Raw genomic sequence first — 23,091 nt, 5'->3', positions numbered from 1 at the left:
CCCCATAAGATGATCCATACAGTCACTTGCACCTTATAGTGCTGCATAAACGTTATGGCCCTATAAGATGCTCCATACAGTAACTTGCCCCATATAATGCTGCACAAACGTTATGGCCCCATAAGATGATCCATACAGTCACTTGCCCCATATGCTGTGGCTGCTATAAAAAAAAAAAAAAATCACATACTCACCTCTCCGTCGCTCAGGCCCTCGGCACTTTCAATATTCACCTGCTACTCGTTCCGGTGCGGCAACGTCTTCAGCGTCTTCTGCACTGACGTTCAGGAAGAGGGCGCGCACTGACCACGTCACAAGGGAGTTGGGCGCACTGCTATATTTAATGCTATAAGTACTATAAGATAACGCTGAGGGTGCGAACACAGTAATAAAACATAGTAAATCAAAAAGAAAGAAAAGCACTACTGTAAACAGTCGCACACCATCAAGAAAATATACCAATTGTATAAAATATACAAACTGATTTTATTGACATATCAAAAACACACCACAAACAATAAAAACAGAGTTAAAAACATACAAAAAACATCAAAAACACACAGGAAATAGAGACCATAATTAAGTGTAATAATGCAGCCTGACACAATCCTATTGGCTCATGGGGTAATACGCAACAAATAATGATAACTGAGGTCAGACAAAGCCATAATAGCCCAAAGAGCACATACAGCCGTGCCAAGAGCAAAAAAGTATATAGCACAGAATGGCTGTCCAACAAGACCCCAAATGTACAAAACCCCACATGAGAGACCAGGAAAAGCGGGCCACCTGTATTCGATAGTACCACTGAGTCTCAAAAAATAAGCAGGAAAAACCCTCCCATAAGAGTACAACCTGGTGACCAGGCTTCGTCAGGGAAGGTATGAAGATGACATGTCCAGCAATCATATATATCGTAGGCCTGATAGCCGATAAGCAGCTGGTGTGTAAGCGAGCAGCAGAGGACCGGAAACGCACACAGAGCGACCAAGCATGGGCACAAAGGTAATAAAAACCTCCTGTATACTGCGGCCGACAATGCGCGCATGCGCAAAAGAGAAGCACAACAAAGGTGTACGCAGGCGCATAGCGGCACTCAGCGTACCTGGGAACACCGCTGGCTGAGGGAATGCGCGCGTGCACAGAAACAGCAGACGCCTGAGCGGCTGCAAACCCGGGAGAACTAACGGGGAGTACAGCGCAAGAGTGCGCACGCGCATAGCGGCACTAGACATATCCATGATAGCCGCTGGCTAAGGAAATGTGCGCGTGCGCAAAAATAGCAGATGCCTAGGCAGCTACTACCCAGGAGAATAAATAGGGCACAGCACTGAGCCAAGAGCGCAAGCGCCAGGAATGAATAAAAATGTGTAATGCGCATGCGCAGGTCCCAGACCAAGGAAAGCAGCCACATATAACAGCCAAATACGGGCACATGACGGTAAAAGATGCCAAGGTGGCGCATGCGCCAAATAAATAGAGCCCTGTACAAAAAATAGAGGCATAGTGGAGTAAACAACATAGGATCCGATCTGTATCAATGTGGGCCTTTGTGCAAGGAGGAACAGGAGGAGCACGGCCAGAGCCCTGCAAAGTGACCTCCATCAGGCCACAAATGTGCATGTGTCTGCACAAACGGTTAGAAACCGACTCGATGAGGATGGTCTGAGGGCCCAATGTCCCCAGATGGGGGTTGTGCTCACATCCCAACACCGTGCAAGACACTTGGCATTTGCCACAGAACACCAGGATTGGTAAATTCGCCACTGGTGCCCTGTGATTTTCACAGATGAAAGCAGGTTCACACTGAGCACATGTGACAGATGTGACAGAGTCTGGAGACGCCGTGGAGAGTGATCTGCTGCCTGCAACATCGTTCAGCATGACCGGTTTGGCAGTGGGTCAATAATGGTGTGGGGTGGCATTTCTTTGGAGGGCTTCACAGCCCTCCATGTGCTTGCCAGAGGTAGCCTGACTGCCATTAGGTACCGAGATGAGATCCTAAGACTCCTTGTGAGACCATATGCTGGTGCCATTGGCCCTGGTTCCTCCTAATGCTGGACAATGCCAGACCTCATGTGGCTGGAGTGTGTCAGCAGATCCTGCAAGATGAAGGCATAGAAGCTATGGACTGGCCTACCCATTCCCCAGACCTGAATCCGATTGAACACATCTAGGACATCATGTCTCGCTCCATCCACCAATGTCACGTTGCACCACAGCCTGTCCAGGAGTTTGGTCGGATGCTTTAGTCCAGGTCTGGAAGGAGATTCCTCAAGAGACCATCCGCTGCCTCATCAGGATCATGCCCAGACATTGAAGGAAGGGCGTACAGGCATGTGGAGGCCACACACTACTGAGCATCATTTCCTTGTCTTGAGGCATTTCCACTGAAGTTGGATAAACCTGCAATTTGATTCTCCACATTTATTTTGAGCATCATTCCAACTCCAGACCTCCATGGGATATTAGTTGTGATTTACTTTGATCATTTTTAGGTTTTACTGTTCTCAGCGTATTCCACTATATAATGAACTAGCTGAAGAGCCCGGCGTTGCCTGGGCATAGTAAATATCTGTGGTTAGTTATAGCTCCTCACTTCTGTTATTTTCCCATCAGGCCTCTCATTTAACACCTCACTTCTCTCAGTTTCCCATCACACCTCTCATTTTTCCCCTCACATCTCTCATTTTCTCCCTCACACCTCTCATTTTCCCCCTCACTCCTCTTTTTTCCCCCTCACTCCTCTCATTCCCCCCTCACTCCTCTCATTCCCCCTAACACTTGTCATTTCGACCTCACATCTGTCATTTTCCGATCACTCCACTATTTTCCCTCACTCCTCTCATTTTGCACTCACACCTTTTCATTTTCACCTCACACCTCTCATTTTCACCTCAAACCTCTCATTTTCACCTCACACCTCTCATGTTTGTCATTTCCCTTATATATAGTATACACCTGTATGTCATCTCCTGTATATAGTATATACCTGTACGTCATTTCCCCTGTAAATAGTATATACCTGCTGTATGTCATCTCCACCTGTATATTGTATATACCTATGTGTCATCTCCTGTATATACCTGTATGTCATCTCTTTTGTATATAGTATATACATGTATGTCATCTCCTCCTATATATAGTATATACCTGTATGTCATCTCCTATATATAGTATATGCCTGTATGTCATCTCCCCTGTATATAGTATATACCTGCTGTATGTCATCTCCTCCTGTATATACTTATGTGTCATCTCCACTTTTATATAGTATATACCTGTGCCATCTCCTCCTGTATATAGTATATACCTGTGTCATCTCCTCCTGTATGTAGTATGTACCTGTATGCCATCTCCTCCTGTATATAGTATATACCTGTATGTCATCTCCTCTTGTATATAGTATATACCTGTGTGTCATCTCCTCCTGTATATAGTATATATCTGTGTGTCATCTCCTCCTCTATATAGTATATATCTTTGTGTCATCTCCTCCTGTATTAGACCTCGTTCACACGTTATTTGGTCAGTATTTTTACCTCAGTATTTGTAAGCAAAATTGGCAGCCTGATAAATCCCCAGCCAACAGAAAGCCCTCCCCCCTGGCAGTATATATTATCTCACGCATACACATAATAGACAGGTCATGTGACTGACAGCTGCCGTATATCCTATATGGTACATTTGTGGTACGTTTTGAGTATGTGCAAGTTTTGTGTGAGGCAACTTTTGCATGTGTTGCAACTTTTGTGCATGTGGCAATTTTTCAGCGTGTGCAACTTTTGCCTGTGGCAATCCCCCCAGCTATCCCCAGTAGCTGAAACCCTGGAGATTTTTTTATCCTGGGGAGCACTATACCCTTATTTTTCACTGCCATTAAGGAGCCCCACTAAGAAATAATGTCCCTTATCTGCGTTTGTTAAAAGATGTATTGGTGGTCGTTAAGAGGTTAAAACCAATTTAAGGCTGCACCATCCAACTGCTTTTCATGTGAAAGAGACCTACATCAGTATTCCATTATATTCTTGAAAAGTTATAAGAAATCTGATATATTGCACAAAATATACAAATCATATGCAAATTCTGAATGGCTTTTAATAAATGTCATTTAGAACCCATAGCTAACCTTAAAAATGAAGACACAGCTTTGGTCGCTTCTGTAGCAACTTCCAAAATGGAGCTGCTCACAGCCTCCTGTAGAACATCTATTGCAGCTTTGAAGATTCCAGTACTAGTAAAGAGCTTTATTTCAACAGGTTGCCTATGAGGCCATTGAGAAGTGTAAAATCAATGCAGTTCAAAAATCCTCCTCAGGAAAAAAAAACAACATTCACAACTGCAGGAAAATACTAACTAGACATTGTATACGTTAACTTACTGAAATGAAAAAGAAAGGCAATCAAAACAATTGCTGAAAACTGAAAGGAAAATGTATTCATAATTAATTGTTTTTGCTCTAAAACATAAAAAACATAAACAAACATAAAAAAATAAGAAGTTACATAGAAAACTGTTCTAATTAAACACTACTGAGCTGCTTTGCCATGTCATGTGCCAACTTAGTAAAAATGCAGCAGATGTTCTGTCCAGTATTCGCGTGTGAAAAATCTGCTGCTTTTACAGAGCTGGTGCATGGCATTTTTAGAAATCATTTGGACACATTGCATAATATATCCAAAACATAAATTGACGCAAAGGCATATTTATTTATGCTGCATATATCAGTGTAATTTTTCCGATTTGCCTGCAAAGGGTTAAATGTGCAACTCCCCTGTACATTCTTCACTATGATATAAGTAGAGGTAATTAATTACCAGTGCACAGGGGGACCTTTACTGCAGGAGGATCATAGTAAAGATATTCTATAGAAACTTAACTTTAAAGGGGCTTTCCCAATAATGAAAGTTCATTTTAATCAATAGATCTTGGAATAATAATAATTTCCACAATTGGATGTGTTGAAATAAAATGTTTCTTTGCTGAGATAATCTTATAAATGTGCCCCTGCTGTGTACTGTGTAATGGCTGTGTCTGACCTTGCATGGAACATAGTTTCACCGTACCACAGCTCCTGGGCAGGAAAAGAAGCAAAAGTGCAACATCCCAGGTAACCGGTTGTTGCAGCGATGTTGCCTTCCTTTTGGGGAGGGTGATATCAGACTTGGAGGCAAGGGAGATTCTCTCTATCGGGTAAGGCACTTACATTCAACACATCTGAATCTAGGCCAGGAGGGGGAGCTCAGGACCCGAATTCAGAGGAGCTTCCTTACACTTTATGTATCCTGGTCTGGAGGAGGAGCCAGCCAGTCTGAGAGAGGAGAGGAGAGTAGAAGGACGTCTGGAGAAGACGTAGGGGCTGAGCAGCCATGAGGGAGCTGTTACCCCTGGAAAGAGTGAGAAGCAGAAGGAGAGTTGAATTGTGGAGGAGCTTAGAGGGAAGAAGCACAGATGAGGAAAGGGCTCAGAGGGGAACTGCAATTGGACACCCTTAGAGCCAGAGTGCAGAACCGGGTACCGGGAGCCCGAGGCTATAGTGGGACTCTAGGACACTTAGCAGAACCGGAGGGCATAGGACTGTATGTCAATTGCCTGCATCAAGTTTGAGGTGAAGCAGTAACTTTAGAGCCTGGGGCATGATAGAGTCCCTATAAACAGGCTCGAACTGCCTATCGTACAGACATCTGTCTTAGGACAGGAGAGAGGGGACTTGCACTGAGCTTCAAGCGGCAGGGACCTAACCAACTAAGCAGCACTAGTAAGAAAGGCTTACGGACCTCACCTGGGAGAGGGATCTCCTATTGCCTCCAAGCCGGCCGGACCACAGCTACCCTGTACTTGGTACCCTAGACTGAGGACTACTACCACCATCAGTAAACCAGGTAAAGACTTTGCAAACCTGTGTCCTCGTTCTTTGCTCATTTATCATCTTACACCATTTTGCCATACACCTGGGAAGCCCTGGGGACCCCGCTTCACCTGTGGGAAGCATCACCATCTTGTTGCATACCATCATCCCAGAGAACCCCTTTAAGCAGCGTCGGTCCCCACTGACCGAACACCACAGGTGGCGTCATGAACAATAGACTTTATTCACAAATCCCCTTAAAGACCTTTCCCTTTAATTGGGCGCCCAGGGCCACGGATCGGGTCGCAGTCACCGTGACATCCCCTTTAAGACCGGACCCCGTACCGAGTACCCCGCTGCCCTGGTAAGGGCGCTTCAGCTGCGTGTATAGTCATTACGGCAGGGGATTAGTGATGAGTGAGTGTGCTCGTTACTCAAGATTTCTGAGCATGCTCCAGTGTTCTCTGTGTATTTTGGACATGCTCGGAGATTATGTTTGAGGTCCCGCAGCTGCATGTAGACAGCCTGAATACATGTGGGGTTGTTAGGGAATCCCCACATGTATTCAGGCTGTCTAACAGCTGCAAATAATGCAGCTGCGGAGGCTCAAACATAATTTCCGAGCACGCCCAAAATACTCGGAGAACACCAGAGCATGCTCGGAATCTTGAGTAACGAGCACACTCGTTCATCACTACAGGGGATCACAAGTGATTCTTTTTGTGTGGCAAAATATTCCCCTAACTGTTTTTAAACAACCAGCTGTGATCCAATGCTGTAATCGCATCCCAGGCTATTAATTTAGCTCGCAGCTGTATACTTATCCTTTACTGGCTTTTAAAATGGGGGACCCCCAAAGAAAATGACATTGAGTCCCCATATAATTAATAACCAACTTCAGTGGAAATTACTCAAGAGAAGGAAATGATGCTCAGTAGTGCAAGTGACCTCCATGTGCCTGTATGACCTTCCTACAATGCTTGGACCCGCTCCTCATGAGGAGGTGGATTTTTCCTGCGAGACCTTCTCCTAGACATGGATTAAACATCAGTCAACTCCTAGACAGTCTGTGGTGCAAAGTAGCTTTGGTGGATGGAACGAGACATGATGTCCCAGCTTGATGCTTGATTTGATTCAGGCCAGTCCATAGCATCAATGACTCCATCATGCAGGAACTGCTGACACACTTCAGCCACATGAGACCTAGCATTGTTATGCATCAGAAGGAACCCAGGCATTGTCGGACTGGAGCATCTTGAGCCCACCACCCGCAGAATATAATGTAGCCCCTCATAGGGAATAATGCAGCCCCCTTCAAATAGTATAAAACAGCCCCCCACAGAATATAATATAGCCCCCTCATAAGGTATAATGCAGCCCCTCCATAGAATATAATGCAGCCCCCACAGAATATAATGTAGCCTCTCATAGGGTATAATGCAGCCCCCTTCAAATAGTATAATACAGCCCCCCACAGAATATAATGTAGCCCCCTCATAGGGTATAATGCAGCCCCTTCAAATAGTATAATACAGCCCCCCCATTGAATATAATGTAGCCCCTTCAGAGTATAATGCAGCCCCCTCATAAGGTGTAATGCAGCCCCTCCATAGAATATAATGCAGCCCCCCACAGAATATAATGTAACCCCCTCATAGGGTATCATGCTGACCCCCTCCCATAGGGTATCATGCTGCCCCCTCCAATAGGGTATCATACTGCCCCCTCCACAGGGTATCATGCTTCCCCCTCCAATAGGGTATCATACTGCCCCCTCCACAGGGTATCATGCAGCTCCCTTCCCATAGGGTATCATGCAGCTCCCTCCCCATAGGGTATCATACAGGTCTCTCCCCATAGGGTATCATTCAGCTCCCTCCCCATAGGGTATCATTCAGCTCCCTCCCCATAGGGTATCATGCAGCTCCCCCCATAGGGTATGATGCAGCTCCCCCCATAAGGGTATCATGCAGCTTCACCCCCAAATAAAGTATCATGCATCTCCCCCCATACAACCAGGACTCACTGATATATATATAAAAAAAAACAATACTCACCTCTCCTCCTCGCTCCCACACTGATTCCAGCAGCGGCTCTGCTCCGATGTCAGCGGCGTCAGGAGCTGCTCTGCAGTCGGCCTGGCATACAGCAGGTACACGATGAAGTGATGTCATGGTGCACCCGCTGTGTGTCGGAGGGGAATGATGGGAGAGGGAGTGTGGCGCCCCAGGGTCCTGGTCATCACAGTGGTATTGCCTTCCCCTCGGGAAGAGTGATGCTATGTTTGGAGGCAAGAAAGTATAACTGCATCCAGGTATCACAAACATGCAACACATGTCATACTCCAGGCCACCAGGGGGAGTTTTTGCTCCTATTTATTAGGTCACTCCCCATATATATATAACTGGTAGTCTGTAGGGAAAGTTAGTTAGTTCATGACAGAGCTCCAGACAGGAATTCTGTAGTAGTCAGTTCCAGACAGCAGTCTGAGGAGGACAGAGGGTCAACGGAGCTGTGCATGCCCTCAGAGCTGCAGCTCCCAGAAAGAGACATTGAAAGACAGAATTGTATTGCAGCGAGCGTGAAGGAAGTCAATGTAAAGGAGAGGATGCTTGGAAAGGAAAAAAGGTTCCAGCTTCTCCCAGGTAAAATAGAAATACTTTATTGCTGTGACATGATTAAAATACAAGATGCTCCCGAGACATCACCATAACAGTATACGAGGCAGGCTATGCGTTTCGACCGACACAGCGGTCTTTATCAAAGCTAGTCTACTAAACAGTAAATTTTGTATAAAAGGACCTCAGGACCAATGACATGACAGAAAAAAATCACATGAGCGGAAAGGTCCTATTTGGTAATAAAATAACAAAGGAAAATTAACAATTCACACAAAAATAAGATAAAAGACAAATGAAAAACAAGCAAAAATTATTTAAATGTCACACATGAATAGATGAATCAATAATGGAACATTAATTCATTCCTTTTGTTTAAACCGTCAGGAAATCTCGTACCCAGATTGAAAATCCAATAAGCCTCACGTGTTAATAGCGTTCTATGCAAATCACCACCACGTAAAGACTTCTTAATTTTTTCTAAGCCTGTAACCCTCAGGGAGCTGATATCACGAGAGTGACAATCTATAAAATGTTTTGCTGAAGAAGAAATATTTCGATTGACGTTACCTATATGTGAAATATCATGCAAATGTTCGGAAATACGATTCTTCAGCTTCCTAATTGTGCATCTGACATACGATTTATTGCACTCAATACAATTTATAAATAACATATCGTGTGTTGCAATTAATGAAGTCTTGAATTGTGAATGTATTAACATTATTGCAATCTTTAAAGACTTTGGTAGTAACCATTCTCTTGCATGTCGAACAATTAGTGACTGACATTGCATTTATAGCTGCCTTTGCATTTGAGCCAGGTGTCTTGTTGTTTGTGAGAAACAAATGTACTGGGCGATAAAATATTGCCTAATGTAGGTGCCCTCCTGGCAACAATATTGCACCCTTTTTAACACTTTACTGAGAATGGGATCTTCATACAGGATCAGTATAGCTTTGGAGATGATGTGTTTAATTGTGTTAAATTGGGGGCTATATTGCAGACAAACATATGGTTTATTCAGCGCTACAATTCCATCTCATTAATCATAGTGTTTATTCACAGGATCTCATCAATTTTATTTTACAGGTTACTTTTTTTCTTCTAACACACAATTTCTTTTCATTTGATCGTGATTATTACCTCCAATGCACGGGAGTGGCGATGGGGGCCAAGTTTTCCCCATCTTTAGCAAATTTGGTAATGGCGTTTTGGGAACATCAATTTTTATTTACAACTAACAATCCGTTTTATTCTTTCATTTCATGGTATGGCAGATACATTGACGATACATTAATCATTTGGAAGGGCGATATATCTGCCATACCTGACTTTTTACTTTATATCAATAATAATGATTACAATATCAAATTTACACATATTCATAAAAAATTCACAATTTCGTTTTTAGATTTGGAATTAACTGGTAGCGCTAATGAATTGATTTCAACACGCACCTTCATTAAACCCATTGCCGGTAATACGATTCTTCATGCTAACAGTAGCCACCCCAAGCATACTATCAAAGCCATTCCAGTGAGGGAGTTCACAAGATTGAAACGTAACTGTAATAATAATAACGCATACAGAAGTGACATAGCCAGATCTTGTAAGAGACTTAATAAACGGGGTTATCCAAATTGGATGCTGGATCGAGCGTCAAAAATAGTTTCCAAAAAGCAACAAAATGATCTTATTTCATCTGATGTTTGTCATGCTGATAAGAATTCCATTAAAACGGACATTAGCAATAAACCATATGTTTGTCTGCAATATAGGCCCCAATTTAACGCAATTAAACACATCATCTCCAAAGCTATACCGATTCTGTATGAAGATCCCATTCTCAGTAAAGTGTTACAAAAAGGGTGCAATATTGTTGCCAGGAGGGCACCTACATTAGGCAATATTTTATCGCCCAGTACATTTGTTTCTCACAAACAAGACACCTGGCTCAAATGCAAAGGCAGCTATAAATGCAATGTCACTAATTGTTCGACATGCAAGAGAATGGTTACTACCAAAGTCTTTAAAGATTGCAATAATGTTAATACAGTCACAATTCAAGACTTCATTAATTGCAACACACGATATGTTATTTATAAATTGCATTGTATTGAGTGCAATAAATCGTATGTCGGATGCACAATTAGGAAGCTGAAGAATCGTATTTCCGAACATTTGCATGATATTTCACATATAGGTAACATCAATCGAAATATTTCTTCTTCAGCAAAACATTTTATAGATTGTCACTCTCGTGATATCAGCTCCCTGAGGGTTACAGGCTTAGAAAAAATAAAGAAGCCTTTACGTGGTGGTGATTTGCATAGAACGCTATTAACACGTGAGGCTTACTGGATTTTCAATCTGGGTACGAGATTTCTGACGGTTTAAACAAAAGGAATTAATTAATGTTCCATTATTGATTCATCTATTCATGTGTGACATTTAAATAATTTTTGCTTGTTTTTCATTTGTCTTTTATCCTATTTTTGTGTGAATTGTTAATTTTCCTTTGTTATCTTATTACCAAATAGGACCTTTCCGCTCATGTGATTTTTTTCTGTCATGTCATTGGTCCTGAGGTCCTTTTATACGAAATTCACTGTTTAGTAGACTAGCTTTCATAAAGACCGCTGTGTCGGTCGAAACGCGTAGCCTGCCTCTTATACTGTTATGGTGATGTCTCGGGAGCATCTTGTATTTTAATCATGTCACAGCAATAAAGTTTTTCTATTTTACCTGGGAGAAGCTGGAACCTTTTTTCCTTTCCAAGTGTGTTTCATCATGTCTCATCAAGGACGGAGTCCCGTGCTTCCCCGTGGGATCGGTGAGCTGGCTTTTTTCTTGTTTCATTTGTTTTCTAAAGGAGAGGATACCAGAAGGGGACCAGCCCCGAACAGGCTGCCTCCTTCTGAGGTGCAGAATCCCAGTAGCTGGAACACCGAGGGAGTAAGGACCTCTACGCCTTATTCCAGAGACCGGCAGGACAGCTAATTGCAAGTTACCTGTCCGCACCTACACCCAGGAGGCACGGTGACACCCACAGAGCCGGGTTATCTAAGAGACCCTATAAACAGGCTCAAGTCAACAGTCATATGGGTTTTGTCCTATCCTATATGGGGGACAGAGAGAGCGAACCATCGCATCTGTGAGACCCTTATGTGAAGCCATAGGCAGTAAGGGACTACACCACTGAAGCGCAAGGGAAGGCTACTGATTTCCACCTGGACAAGGGGACTCTGGACTTGCCTCCATCTGATGCTCCCTCTTCCATTAGAATGTGGCGTGCACTGGGGGGGGCAGTGCTGACGCCGGGTCCCCTTGGCTTACGGCCCCATAGCGGCCGTGTGGGTTGGTATGTCCCTGGGGAAGTGCGGGCCCTGGTCTGCGGGCCCCAATAGCGGGCAGTGTTAGCTGCAGCCTGCGGCAAACACTGCCAACTATTAAAGTGAAATGAAGTCACTCCTCTCCATGCTCATGGGGTCGTGGGGAAGCATGAATATTCATTTTTCTTTAGCAGCGGGAACAGGCTTAGGCTTCCTGTCACTTACTGTACTGCTGCTCTGTTGGCAATGGGAGCCCCCATAGCATGTATGGTGTGCCCGCTATTCCCAACACCCCACTGGCTGGGGGCCCTGGCAGCTGCTGGCCCTGTATGCCAGCAGGTGTCAGGGCCTGGGCCCAACGGAGAATCCTCTGGTTCTCTGGTGGCCAAGTCCCACCCTGAACTCAGGGCCCACTGCACCAAGCATATGGTCTCACAATGGGTCTGAGGATCTCATCCCAGTACCTAATGGAAGTCAGAGTACCTCTAACTAGCACATGGAGGGCTGTGCGGCCCTCCAAGGAAGGGCCTCCCCACACCATTACTGATCCACTGCCAAACCGGTCATGCTGGAAAATGATGCAGGCAGCAGAAATTTCTCCACGGCATCTCCAGACTCTGTCACATGTGCTCAGTGTGAACCTGCTCTCATCTGTGAAGAGCACAGGGAGCCAATGTCGAATCTGCCAATCTTGATATTCTATGACATGTGTCAATCGCCCTGCACAGTGTTGGACTGTAACTCACTTGTGGAGATTGGGCCCTCATACCACCCTCATGTAGTCTGATTCTGACAGTTTGAGCAGACACATAGATGTTAGTGGCCTGCTGGAGGTCATTTTGCAGGGCTCTGTCACTGCTCCTCCTGTTCCTCCTCACACAAAGGAGGAGATAACGGTTCTGCTGCTGAGTTTTTGCCTTCCTATGGCCCCCTCCATGCCTCCGGATGTACTGCCCTGTCTCCTGGTATCTGCTCCATCCTCTGGACTCTGGACTGACAAACATAAATGGAGCACCCACCAGGGCCGTGGGGTACTCGGGCCAAGTCCGATGGTTCTTAGGGGGTGGTAATGGCAGCAGTGACCTGGTCCATAGCCCTGGACATCCAATAAAATTAATGAAATAAGGGGAAATAGAGTCTATAGGGAGTTCGTTTTTGACGCCATCTGTGGTGTTCGGCAATAAATGGCCGATGCTGCTTAAGTGGACCGCAGGGGCCGATAGTGACACAGCTGGGATGGTTCTGCTCCCCACAGGTGGAGCAGGGCCCCAGGGCTACTGGTATAGTTGATAAGGGATCGTAGATGATGGGGTGCAGGAATGAGGGTGCAGAAAATGACTGAAGGACATAAGGATTGCAGTTTCCTTTACCTTTTACTTGTCAGCTGCAGGTGCAGTCCGGGGCACGGATAACAGATGATGGGGTTCGGGCAGCCTGGAAGCAACTTGGGATCCACCTAACCAGATTGGTTTGGAGGCCTTCCTTCTGCGCTATACTCTAAGTCCTTGCTGCTTTAAGCTCTGCACAGTCCTTCTCCTGTGTATTGCTTTTAACCTTCATGGCAGGTAGCGTGAGCCTATCACGGGCACAGCCTTTTCACTGGCATCCCCTGCTCTTGGTCTGTTGCGGTGCCTCTGGGCATTCAGTGTGGCCAGGGAGCTTGCAGATCTCTGCCCTCCAGATTCAGCTGCTGGGGCGTACAGCACCCACACAGCCAAGGACTCTGGCTTCCTCTTTGTCAGCACTTTCTTCTGGGGTGAGCCCGGCTACAGCTCCACTCCCCAGGTTCTCCTCGACTTCTCTCCTCGCTGACTCAGACTACTGACTAACTAACTCCGCCTCCAGGCCAGAACTTATAGGGAAGCTCCCCTGAAACCGAGTGTTACAGTTCCCCCTTCTGGTCTGGAGTAGGAAAGTGTTGGATTCTGGTATTACCTGGTAAGGGGACCCCTCCTTGCTTCCAGGCATGACATCACACCCTGTGAGGGAGGCAATGCCACTGTGGCAACCGGAGTCCTGGGGTGCTGTTGTGAATTCTGTGGCTGAATTCACTCCTGTGGTCACAAGTGGTACTGCAGCTTCTGAGCTTCCTCCCTCAGGTGTTCTGGTGAGCTCGTTAACTGCTTCATTACTTAACTCCGCCTGATGCTGCTATCCTTGCTCCTTGTCAATGTTTCAGTGTTGGATCTGAGCTTCTCCTGATTGTTCCTGTGACCTGCTGCTCTGTATAGCTAAGTGCTTTTTGCTTTTTTGTTGCTTCTTTTCTGTCCAGCTTGTCTTTTGTTTTGCTGGAAGCTCTGAGACGCAAAGGGTGTACCGCCGTGCCTTTAGTTCGGCACGGTGGGTTTTTTTTTGCCCCCTTTGCGTGGTTTTGCCCCCTCGCTCTGTCCTAGAATATCGGGCCCCACTTTGCTGAATCTATTTCATCCCTACGTTTTGTCTTTTCATCTTACTCACAGTCATTATATGTGGGGGGCTGCCTTTTCCTTTGGGGAATTTCTCTGGGGCAAGTCAGGCCTATTTTTCTATCTTCAGGCTAGCTAGTTTCTTAGGCTGTGCCGAGTTGCCTAGGTAGTTGTTAGGCGCAATCCACAGCCGCTTTTAGTTGTGTTTAGGATAGGATCAGGTGTGCAGTCTACAGAGTTTCCACGTCTCAGAGCTCGTTCTTGTATTTTTGGGTATTTGTCAGATCACTGTGTACGCTCTGATCGCTAAGCACACTGTGTTTCTGGATTGCCTTCATAACACCTGTCATTAGCAAACATAACAGTACAAGAAGCCACACTAATGATTCTCAATAGAGGGAAAGAAAAAGTTCTGACATCATTTTTTTTTTTTTTTTCTGCTCTGTGTTCACTTTTTTTTTTTTCCCCTAGACATTTGGGTGATTCTGGACACAGGTGTGGACATGGATATTCAGGGTCTGTGCTCTTCAATGGATAATCTCGTTATAAATGTACAAAAAATTCAAGATACTATTGATCAGAAATCTATGTTAGAACCAAGAATTCCTATTCCTGATTTGTTTTTTGGAGATAGAACTAAGTTTCTAAGTTTCAAAAATAATTGTAAGCTATTTCTGTCCTTGAAACCTCATTCTTCTGGTAATCCTATTCAACAGGTTTTGATTATTATTTCTCTTTTGCGCGGCGACCCTCAAGACTGGGCATTTTCTCTTGCGCCAGGAGACCCTGCATTGAGTAGTGTCGATGCATTTTTCCTGGCGCTCGGATTGCTGTACGATGAGCCTGATTCAGTGGATCAGGCTGAGAAAAATTTGCTGGCTTTGTGCCAGGGTCAGGATGATATAGAAGTATATTGTCAGAAATTTAGGAAATGGTCAGTACTCACTCAGTGGAATGAATCTGCGCTGGCAGCTTTGTTCAGAAAGGGTCTCTCTGAGGCTCTTAAGGATGTCATGGTGGGATTTCCTATGCCTGCTGGTTTGAATGAGTCTTTGTCTTTGGCCATTCAGATCGGTCGACGCTTGCGCGAGCGTAAATCTGTGCACCATTTGGCGGTACTGCCTGAGGTTAAACCTGAGCCTATGCAGTGCGATAGGACTATGACTAGAGTTGAACGGCAGGAATACAGACGTCTGAATGGTCTGTGTTTCTACTGTGGTGATTCCACTCATGCTATTTCTGATTGTCCTAAGCGCACTAAGCGGTCCGCTAGGTCTGCCGTCATTGGTACTGTACAGTCCAAATTCCTTCTGTCCATTACCTTGATATGCTCTTTGTCGTCGTTTTCTGTCATGGCGTTTGTGGATTCGGGCGCTCCCCTGAATCTGATGGATTTGGATTATGCTAAACGTTGTGGGTTTTTCTTGGAGCCTTTGCGGTGTCCTATTCCATTGAGAGGAATTGATGCTACACCTTTGGCCAAGAATAAACCTCAATACTGGGCCCAGCTGACCATGTGCATGCCTCCTGCACATCAGGAAGTTATTCGCTTTCTGGTGTTGCATAATCTGCATGATGTGGTCGTGTTGGGGTTGCCATGGCTACAAACCCATAATCCAGTATTGGATTGGAATTCCATGTCGGTATCCAGCTGGGGTTGTCAGGGGGTACATGGTGATGTTCCATTTTTGTCGATTTCGTCATCCACCCCTTCTGAGGTCCCAGAGGTCTTGTCTGATTATCAGGATGTATTTGAAGAGCCCAAGTCCGATGCTCTACCTCCGCATAGGGATTGTGATTGTGCTATCAATTTGATTCCTGGTAGTAAATTCCCTAAAGGTCGATTATTTAATTTATCCGTGCCCGAACACGCCGCTATGCGCAGTTATGTGAAGGAATCCCTGGAGAAGGGACATATTCGCCCATCGTCATCACCACTGGGAGCAGGGTTCTTCTTTGTAGCCAAGAAGGATGGTTCGCTGAGACCGTGTATTGATTACCGCCTTCTTAATAAGATCACTGTTAAATTTCAGTATCCCTTGCCATTGTTATCTGACTTGTTTGCTCGGATTAAGGGGGCTAGTTGGTTCACTAAGATAGATCTTCGTGGTGCGTATAATCTGGTGAGAATCAGGCAAGGAGATGAATGGAAAACTGCATTCAATACGCCCGAGGGTCATTTTGAGTATCTAGTGATGCCGTTCGGACTTGCCAATGCTCCATCTGTGTTTCAGTCTTTTATGCATGACATCTTCCGTGAGTATCTGGATAAATTCCTGATTGTTTACTTGGATGACATTTTGATCTTCTCAGATGATTGGGAGTCTCATGTGAAGCAGGTCAGAATGGTTTTTCAGGTCCTGCGTGCTAACTCTTTGTTTGTGAAGGGATCAAAGTGTCTCTTCGGTGTGCAGAAAGTTTCATTTTTGGGGTTCATCTTTACCCCTTCTACTATCGAGATGGATCCAGTTAAGGTCCAAGCCATCCAGGATTGGATTCAGCCGACATCTCTGAAAAGTCTGCAAAAGTTCCTGGGCTTTGCTAATTTTTATCGTCGCTTCATCTGTAATTTTTCTAGCATTGCCAAACCATTGACCGATTTGACCAAGAAGGGTGCTGATTTGGTTAATTGGTCTTCTGCTGCTGTGGAAGCTTTTCAGGAGTTGAAGCGTCGTTTTTGTTCTGCCCCTGTGTTGTGTCAGCCAGATGTTTCTCTTCCGTTCCAGGTCGAGGTTGATGCTTCTGAGATTGGAGCAGGGGCGGTTTTGTCACAGAGAGGTTCCGATTGCTCAGTGATGAAACCATGTGCTTTCTTTTCCAGGAAGTTTTCGCCCGCTGAGCGTAATTATGATGTGGGCAATCGAGAGTTGCTGGCCATGAAGTGGGCATTCGAGGAGTGGCGTCATTGGCTTGAAGGAGCTAAGCATCGCGTGGTGGTATTGACTGATCATAAGAACTTGACTTATCTCGAGTCTGCCAAGCGCTTGAATCCTAGACAGGCCCGTTGGTCGTTATTTTTTGCCCGCTTCGACTATGTGATTTCGTACCTTCCAGGCTCTAAAAATGTGAAGGCGGATGCTCTGTCTAGGAGTTTTGTGCCCGACTCTCCGGGTTTATCTGAGCCAGCGGGTATCCTCAAGGAAGGAGTCATTGTGTCTGCCATCTCCCCTGATTTGCGGCGGGTGCTGCAAAAATTTCAGGCGAATAAACCTGATCATTGTCCAGCAGAGAAACTGTTCGTCCCTGATAGGTGGACTAATAAACTTATCTCTGAACTTCATTGTTCGGTGTTGGCTGGTCATCCTGGAATCTTTGGTACCAGAGAGTTAGTGGCTAGATCCTTCTGGTGGCCATCTCTGTCACGGGATGTACGTACTTTTGTGCAGTCCTGTGGGATTTGTGCTAGGGCTAAGCCCTGCTGTTCTCGTGCCAGTGGGTTGCTTTTGCCCTTGCCGGTCCCAAAGAGGCCTTGGACACATATTTCGATTGATTTCATTTCTGACCTTCCCGTTTCTCAAAAGATGTCAGTCATTTGGGTGGTCTGTGATCGCTTTTCTAAAATGGTCCATCTGGTGCCCTTGGCTAAATTGCCTTCCTCCTCTGATTTGGTACCTTTGTTCTTTCAGCATGTGGTTCGGTTGCATGGCATTCCTGAGAATATTGTTTCTGACAGAGGTTCCCAGTTTGTTTCAAGGTTCTGGCGAGCCTTTTGTGGTAGGATGGGCATTGACCTATCCTTTTCCTCGGCTTTCCATCCTCAGACTAATGGCCAGACCGAACGAACCAATCAGACCTTGGAAACATATCTGAGATGTTTTGTTTCTGCAGACCAGGATGATTGGGTGTCCTTTTTTCCGTTGGCTGAGTTCGCCCTTAATAATCGGGCCAGCTCGGCTACCTTGGTTTCTCCATTTTTTTGCAATTCTGGGTTCCATCGTCGTTTCTCTTCAGGACAGGTTGAGTCTTCGGACTGTCCTGGTGTGGATTCTGTGGTGGATAGGTTGCAGCAGATCTGGACTCAGGTAGTGGACAATTTGATCTTGTCCCAGGAGAAAGCTCAACTTTTCGCTAATCGCAGACGCCGTGTGGGTCCCCGACTTCGTGTTGGGGATCTGGTTTGGTTATCTTCTCGTCATATTCCTATGAAGGTTTCCTCTCCTAAATTTAAACCTCGTTTTATTGGTCCGTATAGGATTTCTGAGGTTCTCAATCCTGTGTCTTTTCGTTTGACCCTCCCAGACTCCTTTTCCATACATAATGTATTCCATAGGTCGTTGTTGCGGAGATACGTGGCACCTATGGTTCCATCTGTTGAGCCTCCTGCCCCGGTTTTGGTGGAGGGGGAATTGGAGTATATTGTGGAGAAGATTTTGGATTCTCGTGTTTCTAGACGGAAACTCCAGTATCTGGTTAAATGGAAGGGTTATGCTCAGGAAGATAATTCCTGGGTTTTTGCCTCTGATGTTCATGCTTCCGATCTTGTTCGTGCCTTTCATTCGGCTCATCCTGGTCGGCCTGGGGGCTCTGGTGAGGGTTCGGTGACCCCTCCTCAAGGGGGGGGTACTGTTGTGAATTCTGTGGCTGAATTCACTCCTGTGGTTACAAGTGGTACTGCAGCTTCTGAGCTTCCTCCCTCAGGTGTTCTGGTGAGCTCGTTAACTGCTTCATTACTTAACTCCGCCTGATGCTGCTATCCTTGCTCCTAGTCAATGTTTCAGTGTTGGATCTGAGCTTCTCCTGATTGTTCCTGTGACCTGCTGCTCTGTATAGCTAAGTGCTTTTTGCTTTTTTGTTGCTTCTTTTCTGTCCAGCTTGTCTTTTGTTTTGCTGGAAGCTCTGAGACGCAAAGGGTGTACCGCCGTGCCGTTAGTTCGGCACGGTGGGTTTTTTTTTGCCCCCTTTGCGTGGTTTTTGCTTTTGTAGACTGCAAAGTTCGCTTTACTGTCCTCGCTCTGTCCTAGAATATCGGGCCCCACTTTGCTGAATCTATTTCATCCCTACGTTTTGTCTTTTCATCTTACTCACAGTCATTATATGTGGGGGGCTGCCTTTTCCTTTGGGGAATTTCTCTGGGGCAAGTCAGGCCTATTTTTCTATCTTCAGGCTAGCTAGTTTCTTAGGCTGTGCCGAGTTGCCTAGGTAGTTGTTAGGTGCAATCCACAGCCGCTTTTAGTTGTGTTTAGGATAGGATCAGGTGTGCAGTCTACAGAGTTTCCACGTCTCAGAGCTCGCTCTTGTATTTTTGGGTCTTGTCAGATCACTGTGTGCGCTCTGATCGCTAAGCACACTGTGTTTCTGGATTGCCTTCATAACACCTGTCATTAGCAAACATAACAGGGTGCCACATAGCTACCCTTCTTGCCACAGCTTGCATTGATATGCCACTGTTATGATTAGGCAACTCAGTACCACAGTGAACATAGAGGTCAGAGCACATACAGTGATCTGACAATAATCCAAAAACATAGAACGAGCTCTGAGATGTGGGAATTCTGTTGACCGCAATCCCTAATCCTATCCAACAACACTGGAGGCAGCCGTGGATTGCGCCTAACGCTACCTATGCAACTCGGCACAGCCTGAGAAACTAGCTAGCCTGAAGATAGAAAATAAGCCTACCTTGCCTCAGAGAAATACCCCAAAGGAAAAGGCAGCCCCCCACATATAATGACTGTGAGTAAGATGAAAAGACAAACGTAGAGATGAAATAGATTTAGCAAAGTGAGGCCCGACTTTCTGAACAGAGCGAGGATAGGAAAGGTAACTTTGCGGTCAACACAAAACCCTAAAAACCACGCAAAGGGGGCAAAAAGACCCTCCGTACCGAACTAACGGCACGGAGGTACACCCTCTGCGTCCCAGAGCTTCCAGCAAACAAATAGATAAGCTGGACAGAAGAAAAGCAAACAAAATAGCAAAGGAAAACTTAGCTATGCAGAGCAGCAGGCCACAGGAACGATCCAGGAGGAAAACAAGTCCAATACTGGAACATTGACAGGAAGCCAGGATCAAAGCACTAGGTGGAGTTAAGTAGAGCAGCACCTAACGACCTCACCACATCACCTGAGGGAGGAAACTCAGAAGCCGCAGTACCACTTCCCTCCACCAACGGAAGCTTACAGAGAGAATCAGCCGAAGTACCACTTGTGACCACAGGAGGGAGCTCTGCCACAGAATTCACAACAGTACCCCCCCCTTGAGGAGGGGTCACCGAACCCTCACCAGAGCCCCCAGGCCGACCAGGATGAGCCGCATGAAAGGCACGAACAAGATCGGAAGCATGAACATCAGAGGCAAAAACCCAGGAATTATCTTCCTGAGCATAACCCTTCCATTTAACCAGATACTGGAGTTTCCGTCTAGAAACACGAGAATCCAAAATCTTCTCCACAATATACTCCAATTCCCCCTCCACCAAAACCGGGGCAGGAGGCTCAACAGATGGAACCATAGGTGCCACGTATCTCCGCAACAACGACCTATGGAATACATTATGTATGGAAAAGGAGTCTGGGAGGGTCAAACGAAAAGACACAGGATTGAGAACCTCAGAAATCCTATACGGACCAATAAAACGAGGTTTAAATTTAGGAGAGGAAACCTTCATAGGAATATGACGAGAAGATAACCAAACCAGAGCCCCCAGGCCGACCAGGATGAGCCGCATGAAAGGCATGAACAAGATCGGGAGCATGGACATCAGAGGCAAAGACCCAGGAATTATCTTCCTGAGCATAACCCTTCCACTTAACCAGATACTGGAGTTTCCGTCTTGAAACACGAGAATCCAAAATCTTCTCCACAATATACTCCAACTCCCCCTCCACCAAAACCGGGGCAGGAGGGTCAACAGAAGGAACTATAGGTGCTACGTATCTCCGCAACAATGACCTATGGAATACGTTATGTATGGAAAAAGAATCTGGAAGGGTCAGACGAAAAGACACAGGATTAAGAACCTCAGAAATCCTATACGGACCAATGAAACGAGGTTTAAACCTTCATAGGAATATGACGAGAAGATAACCAAACCAGATCCCCAACACGAAGTCGGGGACCCACACAGCGTCTGCGATTAGCAAAACGTTGAGCCTTCTCCTGGGACAAGGTCAAATTGTCCACTACCTGAGTCCAAATCTGCTGCAACCTGTCCACCACAGTATCCACACCAGGACAGTCCGAAGACTCAACCTGTCCTGACGAGAAACGAGGATGGAACCCAGAGTTGCAGAAAAATGGCGAAACCAAGGTAGCCGAGCTAGCCCGATTATTAAGGGCGAACTCAGCCAAAGGCAAAAAGGACACCCAGTCATCCTGATCAGCAGAAACAAAACATCTCAGATATGTTTCCAAGGTCTGATTGGTTCGTTCGGTCTGGCCATTAGTCTGAGGATGGAAAGCCGAGGAAAAAGACAAGTCAATGCCCATCCTACCACAAAAGGCTCGCCAAAACCTCGAAACAAACTGGGAACCTCTGTCAGAAACGATATTCTCTGGAATGCCATGTAAACTAACCACATGCTGGAAGAACAATGGCACCAAATCACAGGAGGAAGGCAATTTAGACAAGGGTACCAAATGGACCATCTTAGAAAAGCGATCACAGACCACCCAAATGACTGACATCTTTTGAGAAACGGGAAGATCTGAAATAAAATCCATAGAGATATGTGTCCAAGGCCTCTTCGGGACTGGCAAGGGCAAAAGCAACCCACTGGCACGAGAACAGCAGGGCTTAGGCCGAGCACAAATCCCACAGGACTGCACAAAAGTACGCACATCCCGCGACAGAGATGGCCACCAAAAGGATCTAGCCACTAACTCTCTGGTACCAAAGATTCCAGGATGACCAGCCAAGACCGAACAATGAACCTCAGAGATAACTTTATTCGTCCACCTATCAGGGACAAACAGTTTCTCCGCTGGACAACGATCAGGTTTATTAGCCTAAAATTTTTGCAGCACTCGCCGCAAATCAGGGGAGATGGCAGACACAATTACTCCCTCTTTGAGGATACCCGCCGGCTCAGATACACCCGGAGAGTCGGGCACAAAACTCCTAGACAGAGCATCCGCCTTCACATTTTTAGAGCCCGGAAGGTATGAAATCACAAAGTCAAAACGGGCAAAAAACAATGACCAACGAGCTTGTCTAGGATTCAACCGCTTGGCGGACTCGAGATAAGTCAAGTTCTTATGATCAGTCAAGACCACCACGCGATGCTTAGCTCCTTCAAGCCAATGACGCCACTCCTCGAATGCCCACTTCATGGCCAGCAACTCTCGGTTGCCCACATCATAATTTCGCTCAGCAGGCGAAAACTTCCTGGAAAAGAAGGCGCACGGTTTCATCACTGAGCAATCAGAACCTCTCTGCGACAAAACAGCCCCTGCTCCAATCTCAGAAGCATCAACCTCGACCTGGAACGGAAGTGAAACATCTGGTTGACACAACACAGGGGCAGAAGAAAAACGACGCTTCAACTCCTGAAAAGCTTCCACAGCAGCAGAAGACCAATTGACCACATCAGCACCCTTCTTGGTCAAATCGGTCAATGGTTTAGCAATACTAGAAAAATTGCAGATGAAGCGACGATAAAAATTAGCAAAGCCCAGGAACTTTTGCAGACTTTTCAGAGATGTCGGCTGAGTCCATTCATGGATGGCATGTACCTTAACAGGATCCATCTCGATAAAAGAAGGGGAAAAGATGAACCCCAAAAATGAAACCTTCTGCACACCAAAGAGACACTTTGATCCCTTCACAAACAAAGAATTAGCACGTAGGACCTGAAAAACCGTTCTGACCTGCTTCACATGAGACTCCCAATCATCCGAGAAGATCAAAATGTCATCCAAGTACACAATCAGGAATTTATCCAGGT

Source organism: Ranitomeya imitator, chromosome 8 (assembly GCF_032444005.1).
Source record: "Ranitomeya imitator isolate aRanImi1 chromosome 8, aRanImi1.pri, whole genome shotgun sequence".
Taxonomy (NCBI): Eukaryota; Metazoa; Chordata; class Amphibia; order Anura; family Dendrobatidae; genus Ranitomeya; species Ranitomeya imitator.
This window is presented reverse-complemented; position numbering follows the sequence as displayed.